The sequence below is a fragment of the Athene cunicularia genome (assembly GCF_003259725.1).
Source record: "Athene cunicularia isolate RWA chromosome 26 unlocalized genomic scaffold, athCun1 chr26_part2, whole genome shotgun sequence".
NCBI classification, from domain to species: domain Eukaryota; kingdom Metazoa; phylum Chordata; class Aves; order Strigiformes; family Strigidae; genus Athene; species Athene cunicularia.
In genome coordinates, this window is record NW_020799137.1 from 3,059,417 (window position 1) to 3,068,087 (window position 8,671).

The following is an 8,671-nucleotide window of genomic DNA, read 5'->3' on the forward strand; positions in this document are numbered from 1 at the left end:
GGGGGCAGCGGGGCAAGAAGAGGAGCCGGTATCCCTGGTGGGTGTGAGAAGGGGGTCGAGCCCCAGCTGGGGCGATCTGGGGATTGGCAGCAGTCAGGGCACACCTGGGACTTTGCCCTTGATGAAGGAAGGGCTGGTTGGGACCTGAGGAGGCTTTGCAGGGAGAGGAGCTGGTGGAGCTGTGCAGAGATCTTGGGGCTGGTTAAGATGCCCCCTGGGGCTTTAGTAGAGCCTGTGTAGGACCTGTGCAGGGGACCCCAGTGCTGAGGTTTGGCTCTTGCCCCTTCTGCTGAGCTCTTTCTGCAGTCAGGGGCTGGGGTTGAGCGTTCTGGTGCAAGCTGAGCTCGGCTCCAGAAGCCAGCTTTAATTACGTGCTGTGCTTGGTGCCATCCCTGCAAGCAGGGCTGTTGGCAGAGCCATCGCTCATCATGCCCAGGTTAGCCGTGTCCCACATGCGCCTGCTCTTATCTTGCTGTTTATTGCCGTAAATTATAGAAGTCAGAAAGGCTGACTCAGCAACAGCGGCTGGAGGAAATTTTTACACATCTATCAGAGCGATGAGTCCCACTCCTGTCTGTGCTCATCGCTGGCTGTGTCACCTTGTGGTGGGCTCACCTCCGGGCTGAGACCGGTGGTGGTGGCTGCCTGAGTGACTTGGGTCTCTCTGGGGCTGCCTAAAGTGGGGCAAAACTCAATGCATGGATCCAGCCCACGTTGTGCCTTGTTGGATGTGGGGTGGGATGGGCCCGGAGTGGTGGCAACAGCCTGGTGAGCTGGGAAGCCAAAGTGGGCAACTCTGTGGTGGGGTGTTGCAGCTGGGTGTGGAGAAGGGGTAAGATTCTGTATTATTTCTGCAAGAAGAGGGAACAGCCTTGGCCTGGAAGGGAAGGTCTCTGCTGGAGACCCCTGTGTGGCTTGATTTTGGGGGCGCTGGTGCCTCAGGACTGCTGAGAGCTCAGGCCTTAGTGTGTCAGGATTGGAGAAATCTGTTGTCTTGAGCCAGCTGCAAAAAAATCCCTCACTGTGGTGGGGAAATGTGGCCTGTCCCCAGTGCCACGGTGCCTGCCCTGTGCCGGTCCAACCCTGGCACCCACCCGCGTGGTCCCATTGTGGAAGTTCCCTCCGCTGGGGCTGCGATGGCTGAGTCTCCTGGGGCCAGGGGTGTCCCAGGGAGGGGAAAGCTTTGTTTGTGTATTTGTTCCACTTTAATAAATTAAAGTGGCGTGGGGACCTGCTAATGAAGTGTTGAAGATGGATTGTGGCTGGGTTGTGTTACACGGGGCTCATAGGATAGTTAATTACCTCAGGAAGCCTGAACGCGATGAATACTTCATAAAGCCAAAGCCAACAGTGAATTATTCATTATCCATTTATCAGGGGCACTTATGAGAGCCCCGCTGGGACTGAGTGTGGGCTCCCCTTCCCAGCCTTCATCAGCCAGACCTGCCCATCTTCCCCATCGGCGTGAGGCCCACAGGGGCAGGGACCCCACAGGACTCCTCTGGGGAAGGATTTGGGGAGAACCTGTTCCCTAAAGCAATGCTCAGTTTGTTCACTGAGCCACGGCAGGCACCGGAAAAATTCAGGAAAGGGCTGGGGAGGAGGATTGGCGACATAGAGAGGGAGTGGGGTCGGTCATCTCCTCGTCTGCAGCCGAATGCTGTGTGTTCCCTGAAGGGACAGTCACTGTCCCCCGCTGAACTTGAACTCAGGGTGGTGGCTTGGGCACTGCTGCGGGGGTACCCAGGGGTGACCAGCTGCTCCAGGGATGAGGGGATGGGAGGAGAGGCAGGCAAGGGGCCGAGCACCAGCCACAGAAGTGTTTTAAATACACCTGGCTGGCTAATTTGCTTGACACATCCTCACCAAGGAGAAATTAAGATTCGTCCTGAACTCTGGATCATGTTTAAGGAGAGAAACCTGGGGAAAAAAAAAAAAGCTGTGGTGGGAAACTCAGGCCGTAGGCAAAGCAAAGGAGTGGACTGTCTGTGGGCACCCGCTCGGTGCGGTGGCCTGGATGGCGTCTGAGCGGGGACCGGGCTGTCGCATCCCGGCTGCCACAAGAAATAGGCTTTGCTGCCATCTACCTCTCCCGGGCTCCCCGGCAGCCGGCCCCGGTGCCGTGGGGTTTGTGTGAGCCGTGGGCTACTGCTGGGGCTTGGGGTTGCCCTGCTGCTCTTGGGAGTCCCAAAACATCCTGACCTGAGGCTGAAATGGTGCTGGGAGGCTTACAGGGGGGTACTTGGGTTTCTCCTCTCCATCCCTCCGCTTTGGTCGCTGCTGGCTCTTGCACCATGGCCTTCCTCCGGCATCAGCCCCAAGGCTGGTCACTCCCCTCCAGCTCAGGGTGTAAGAGCCTTCCTGATCTCAGCACCTCGGCAGGATCTCAGGGGGGGAAAAAAGAGCAAGAGGAGGTGGGAATCATCCCCTTGACATCCCATTTCATCAAGCATCTGATGCCAAAATGCTGTGGCCTCCAAGGGCACCAGCCTGTGCCAGGCACGTTCTGGGGCTGCTCCACGCTGAGCGTCAGCACTGGCCAACGCAAGACGTGGCTTTGCTTGAGCCCTGCTGGGCGAGCTGGCCTCCCCTGCCTGCCCCCGCTTCCCTCCCTGCTCCCCATTTAATAAATGCTTTTGGCACCAGCAGGGCAGCCCATGCTGCACATCTGCACTGCACAGCTGGCAGGGCACATCTGGGTGAGAGATTCCCCTCAGACCCCTGGCCAAGGCACCTCCCTGCTGGGTCTGATCCTGCCCGATGGAAATGCAGCAGCGATGGGATATCCTGGTCTTTTCCTTCCTGTGGGGTTGGCTCTGCTGCTGCATTTTAGGGCTTCTTCAGCACTAAGCTGATGGTAGTGCCCGGTCCGGGCCATTCCCCCTTTTTTTTGGTCCTCAACCTCTACTTTTGTGTTATTTCCCCAAAATCTGTGCTCCTGTTGACGTTCTCTCGACTTTAAAGAATATTTAACCACCTGGTAAATTATTTATCCCTCTGAGGTTTCATGCACTTGGGGCAGCTTGCAGGCCTCCTGGAGAACTAACTAGAGCCATAAATCAAAGAGACATTTGAGAAATTTCCCATTGCTTGTGCTGATGGCGGCCTGGCCCCTGAAATGCCACTTGCAGGTTGGGAGCCAGGCGCTGCCACTTGCTGCTATTACTTGTTTAGGAGCTTGTTAAATTTAGAAGTTAAATAGACTCCAGGAAACAGATGAGACACACCAAGTGCCGGCTATGGGGGAAATTGGGTGGCTGCCACCCCCTAATACTCCTTTTTAAGGTGGGTTTTTTTTTTTTCCAGGCTTAGCAAAGCACTGCCATCAATCCAGTTGCGAGGGCGAAGGCAGCCGAGGGTGGCTCGGGGGCTGCAGCAGAAGGTGGTTCTGGAGGGAGCGGGGACAGCAGCGCTGCCTGCTTGGTGGGTGGGAGAAGGGCTGGTGGGACTGCAGCAGGTCCGCTTGCACAAAGCACAGGGGGTGTGGGGATGCAGAGAGGGGGTACCCCGATCCCCTGAGGGCCTGCCGGTGATGCTGGGTGTGTAAAAAAACGGTGGCTTTTACCTGTCTCACAGACCAGCTGGGGCAGGGGTGGAGCAAGGTCTCTGCTGCCTTCATCTGACAAAGTGAGCCTTGTCCTGGGTGACCCCAACAGCGGCTGGAGAGGGTTAGGAATAAAGGGAGGAGAAACACAGCAAGGGATCAGGCTCCCAGCCTTGTGGCTTGTTTTAATTTGTGCACTGGAGCTGAGGATCCAGGCGGCCTCAGCAGGGTGGAGCAGTCGGGTTTGCATGGGACACTCTTGGACGCCCCGCTCAGGCGCGTGTGCCAAGGCTGTTCGGTAAAGCAAGGCAGGGGACAAATCCTGGCCCTCGATTGATGCTTTGCAGCATCATATGGAGTGAAATGCATTTAGGAGTTGCCTCTGGGCAGGGCCTCTCAGTAAACAAGCTGTCGCACGGCGCTGACGCATCCTGGGCAGGAGCTCTGGGCGACCGAGATGCGACGGCGCCCGCAGAGCTGCGCTGATGCCAAGTGACACCCGTGGGGTTTTCCACTGCAAGGATGCTCTCATCTTGCTGAAAATCATACAGATTGCCCTGTGCCCCAAGGTCTGCAGCTCAATTCATCTGGCTTCTGTATTTATACGGCTTTTATTTGGCATGGTTTACGTTGTCCGAATGTTGCTGATTGCGTTGCTGGTGTGAGTTGGGGGCTGTCTCCCCTCCTGCTCTGTGCCCCCAGCAGAAGGGGGTTGTGTGGACCCAGGAGGTTGGGACACCCTGGGTTTGCTGGAGGAGGCTGCTTAGCTGCAGTGCTACCGAGACACCATCCCCTGTCACCCCAGCCGTGCCAGCGTGGGCTCTCCAGAGGCCCTGAGCTGGAGCTCCAACACGGGTGTGGGGTCTCTATTTGTATCCCCTACCTCAACAATGCCTTTTCCTTTGGGTGCCCTGCTTTCTCCTTGTGCTCGAAGCCTTCTGCAGGGGTGGCAGACGGGCTTTTCACCTTTCCCAAGATGTCACAGCTTTCTCTGCCATCAGCATTTTTCTAACAGGAGTCACCTGCATCACTTCTGCTCCTGAGCAGAAAGCAGCTGCCTCAGGAGACCGCTTTTGCTGCTGACCACAGTGCAAATCACTTCTGCCACGGCTTTCTCTCTGCCATCAAACCCTTCTGCTCCCTCTGCACTGACTTGGTGAGATTTTAAGCATGGCTTCTCCTTATTCCCTTCCTGCATTAAATCTCAGGCCCACCCCAAGGTGCATGGCAGTGCCTGGGATGAGCCCAGCTGCACCCCCTGCACCGGGGTCTCTGGGGGCTGTGGGAATCCTCCCCCCCCCCCAGGACCAGGGCTGGGTGTCCACAGAGAGGACATGACCTGCTGCCGTGCAGTCAGACAAGCCCCAACCCCACCTTCCCTAACGAATGAATTCATTTGGCTCCCTGCGTGGTGATGCAGAGCTGCAGCCAGACCCCAGAGAGGGGGTTTCTCCCCTTCTGTGCTGCTCCCAGCCCTTCCAGCCAGCCTGGCTCAGTCCTGCTGTTTATTCCCCATAGAAATGAAAATTTCAGTTTATCACGTCTGCCTGGCGGGCAGCAAGCCACCAAGCGAGCGAGAAGGAGCCTGCAGCAGCCAGCTGGAGAGAGCTGGGAGAACGCGCTAGGTAATAGAGGTATTTATTAAAGGAGGGAGGAAATTTATATGCTATTCCTGCTTCTTCAGCTCTCAGTCATCACCAAGGGAAGAGGAGGAGTGGGCAGCTTGCGCAGGAAATAGCCAGAAGTCTGTTTTCTGCCCATTTGTCAGTCTGATGAACAAGAAAAATATAGGCGGTCTTGATGAAGGAGAAAGAGAGAGTCTGGAGGAGGCTGGTGTGTTCACAGGCAGGAGCAGCCCCAGGTTCAGGGGAAGTTGCCCTGGAGCCCCCCGGGGCTGGGGGCTCGTGCCACCGGGGGTTGGGGGGGATCTGAGGCTGCTCCCATGTTGGTGGCAGCGAGCTGTGAACGGGGGGGCAGGGGTGAGGAGGGGAGGGATGGGGCATGGAGGCGTGGGGAGGGGGAAAAAAACGGGGCTCTGGAGGGGACAGGCTGGAGGAGAGCCCTGGCAGCTGGATGGGGATGGTCTCCGTGCCCAGAGCCGTCACTGCGATCGGTGAATCTCCCCTCAGCAAGGGCCCCCCTGCCTGTTAGTTTATCTGAAGTGCTTGGCATCTACCGGAGAAGAGCACTAGGGAGTAAAAAACCCACCAAGTATTAAGTGCTAATAATTCCCTACTTTTATTTGCAGTTATCCACCTACATGAAAGAGGCTGGGTTTTTGCTGACACTTTCTTCTGGAAATTGAATGCTGCCTGAATCATCCATCCAGGGCCATTTGTTCATAAAAGTAAGGAATTGCTGTTTGAATCTTTTTATTGCTGCTAATGTGACACAGGCAACGGTGATGGATTCGGAGAGCCTTGGCACAGGCTGGGGATGTTCATTCTGGAAATTGGCACAAATGTGGGTGCTCATACACCCTCCTGGGGGGTGCAAACACTGCCTGGGTCTCCCTGGGTTCAGCTTTGTGGAGGAGAGGCTGTCGGGGTGCTGCAATGTGCCCCCTTGCACATCCCCTGGCACTGGCAGGGGGAAATTTCAACCTTTCCCAAGCTGTAACCCCAACAGGTTTTTATCCCCGAGGGGCAGCTTCTCCCCATGGCACCAGGGTCCACGCACCCCTGAGAGGGGCTGGCTTGGGATTTGGATCCCCCAGCCCTGTGACTGTGATGGCACAGTGGGAAGGGGAGAGGGGTTTTTTAATCTTAATCTTGCTGTTTCCAGAGCTGCCGGTGTGGCCAGACAAGGAGATGTTTTTCCTGTGGCAGAGACAAATAGACAGACCCAGACCCTCCGGCGTCCCGGCTGCCACTTCTGCTCTCTGACGTGATAAAAATATCCCAGGAGAGACCCCAGAAAGCCACGTCCCAGCCTGAAGGGGATCAGCCCCGGGGCAGGATGATGCTGCATGGCATGGCACCGGGCTAGGATCCCGTCTCAGACTGTGCGGCCTCACCCCCTGCGCCTGTCCCAGCACCTTGGCGTGGGCTTTCGGTCTGCACCCACAGCCACCGTGGGGCAGGGAGGAGGCAAGGGCCCAAGCACGGCCCCTCGCTGAGCTCTCCCTCCTCATCCCTGTGGATCCTCCTAAATTAGGGATGTTATTAATTACAAGCTGCTTTTCCCCTGACTGCTGCTTGCACAAATGATAACTGATTTTAAATGAATGGAGCCAATTACTGCGGTTTTCCTAAACCAGACAGCGATGCTCCGGCGAGGAGGAGCAATCCCAGCTGCAGCGGGGATAAGAGTTAGACACTGAAATGCCCTTTGGGCCTGAATTTCCAGCTGTCACGGTTTCCTGGTTAAGTCTGGCTGCTTTCCTCAATTGAATGTGAATTTAGGTGGTAGCAGCCAGGGCCTGCTGAGCAACCTCAGGCCAGTGGCGCTGGGGAAGGTGACGGTCCCTGCTCCCTGTGCAATTACCTGCTACGAATGAGTGATGCTGGAATGATCCTTGCTGACTGCAAGCAAACGGTGTCTGAAAATATCGCTGCATTTATGGAAAAATAGAAAGAGAGAACTCCTGAATGGTTTTTCAAGGCTGGGACCTTGTGGCTGGGTTGGGGATCTCCCAGTTCCTTGGGGGTGGTGCACGTGGAGATTTCCCGTATGGAAATGGTGTGGGTTCTCCAAGGGCTCATATAAGGTAGCTCCTGCCCCAGGTTATTTACCCGAATGGTTATTTCACAGATATGCCAAGCTGTTCTGCTGTGCCCAGATCCAATCTCTATATGAAGTTCATCAAATTTTAAAGAACAAAGAATTGTCACTGGGTGTCTTGTCCTTGTAATATAAGCAGCTTCAGTGAAAAGGAAACGTAATGAAGATGGATTAAAGCTTAACTGTATGAAAATGAGTTAAGGAATCTTGAAATCAGGTTCCCATTTGTCTGCCTTTCCAAATCATGGGAAATATTGATTTACTTGCAGCAGCAGCAGCAGTGACAGCACACCACGGTCCCAGCAGAGAGGGTGAGGAGTGATACATGCGCCACCAGCTCTCCGGGATGGGGCCAGGTCCAACCCTGCACGGCTCCTCGGTCAGCTCAGCTTGACACAAGGTCCAAGCCCTGGGCAGTTTTGCTGGGCCTGACTTCCTCACACCAAGGGTGGAGAGGGGATGGTGCCCAAACTCTGTCTTGTTGAGGATGATGGGATGAAGCTCGAGCTCTTCCCTTTGCCCATCGTGCTCCCTGCTTTGGCTGCAGCCCCCAGCCCTGGCTTTCCCTCTGCCAAGAGCTGCCCCTGGACAGGATAGTCCCCTTCGGAGCCCACACAAAAGCCTTTGACATTGAGGTTAGACGAGCTGTTGCAAAATCAATTAGTGATAAAACCCGGTGAGCAAAGTGCACAATTGTATCGTTTTATTATGTTGCCATCTGAGCAGTAAAAATACATAGATACAGATGTACAAAACAATCTGAAACACTGGGTCAGAAATCCGGGCTCCTGCTGCTTCCCTCTTAATCTCCCATTAAGTGATATATCTTATGATGGTTTTGCCAGCTCTTTAAATTTAATAACTGAACTAACCATCTTCTCGTATTGTTTGCATATAAATAAGTGTTGGATCGATAAAGAACATCTTTAAAAGTCCCTGGATTTGAAAAATGAGGGGAGAATAGCCTGGCGGGCAGTTGCAAGAAAATTATGACTTCACACCTCCAAAACCCAGTGTTTAAAACAAGGAGGGGTGGACAAAAAGAAAAACCCCTTCGATGAGATGCTTTCTGCTACTGAAAGGCTGAATCGATAAGGACTGGATGAGGTTTCAGCTTTTGGTTGCAGATTGTCTGGCTGCCGCACTCCTCCCCTACCCCTGCAGTTTTGGAGAAACCAGTGCTGCAACTTGGAGGCTTTAATTTTTTTTTTTTGCCAGGGATTTGCTCGAGGAGAGGCAAGCATCGGCATCAGCAGCTGCGGGGCCACCCCGGATGGAGAAGGGCTGCGCTCTTGGGATGGCTTTATCTTTTTATTCCCATTGGCAGCCTCCACCCCAAAGAAAGCAGCTCCTCCTTTGCATCAGGGATGACTTCAAACTGCCTGATTTCAAGCTGCCTGTACG

General features: G+C 54.8%; 1 long non-coding RNA gene across 1 annotated transcript; it reads left to right on the forward strand.

The window, feature by feature from the left end:
* Nucleotides 1–5,103: 5,103 nt before the first annotated feature.
* Nucleotides 5,104–8,671, forward strand: LOC113488954. Its single transcript, XR_003399993.1, has 3 exons — nucleotides 5,104–5,169; nucleotides 5,793–5,891; nucleotides 8,486–8,671. It is a non-coding gene; the product is annotated as an uncharacterized LOC113488954 (long non-coding RNA).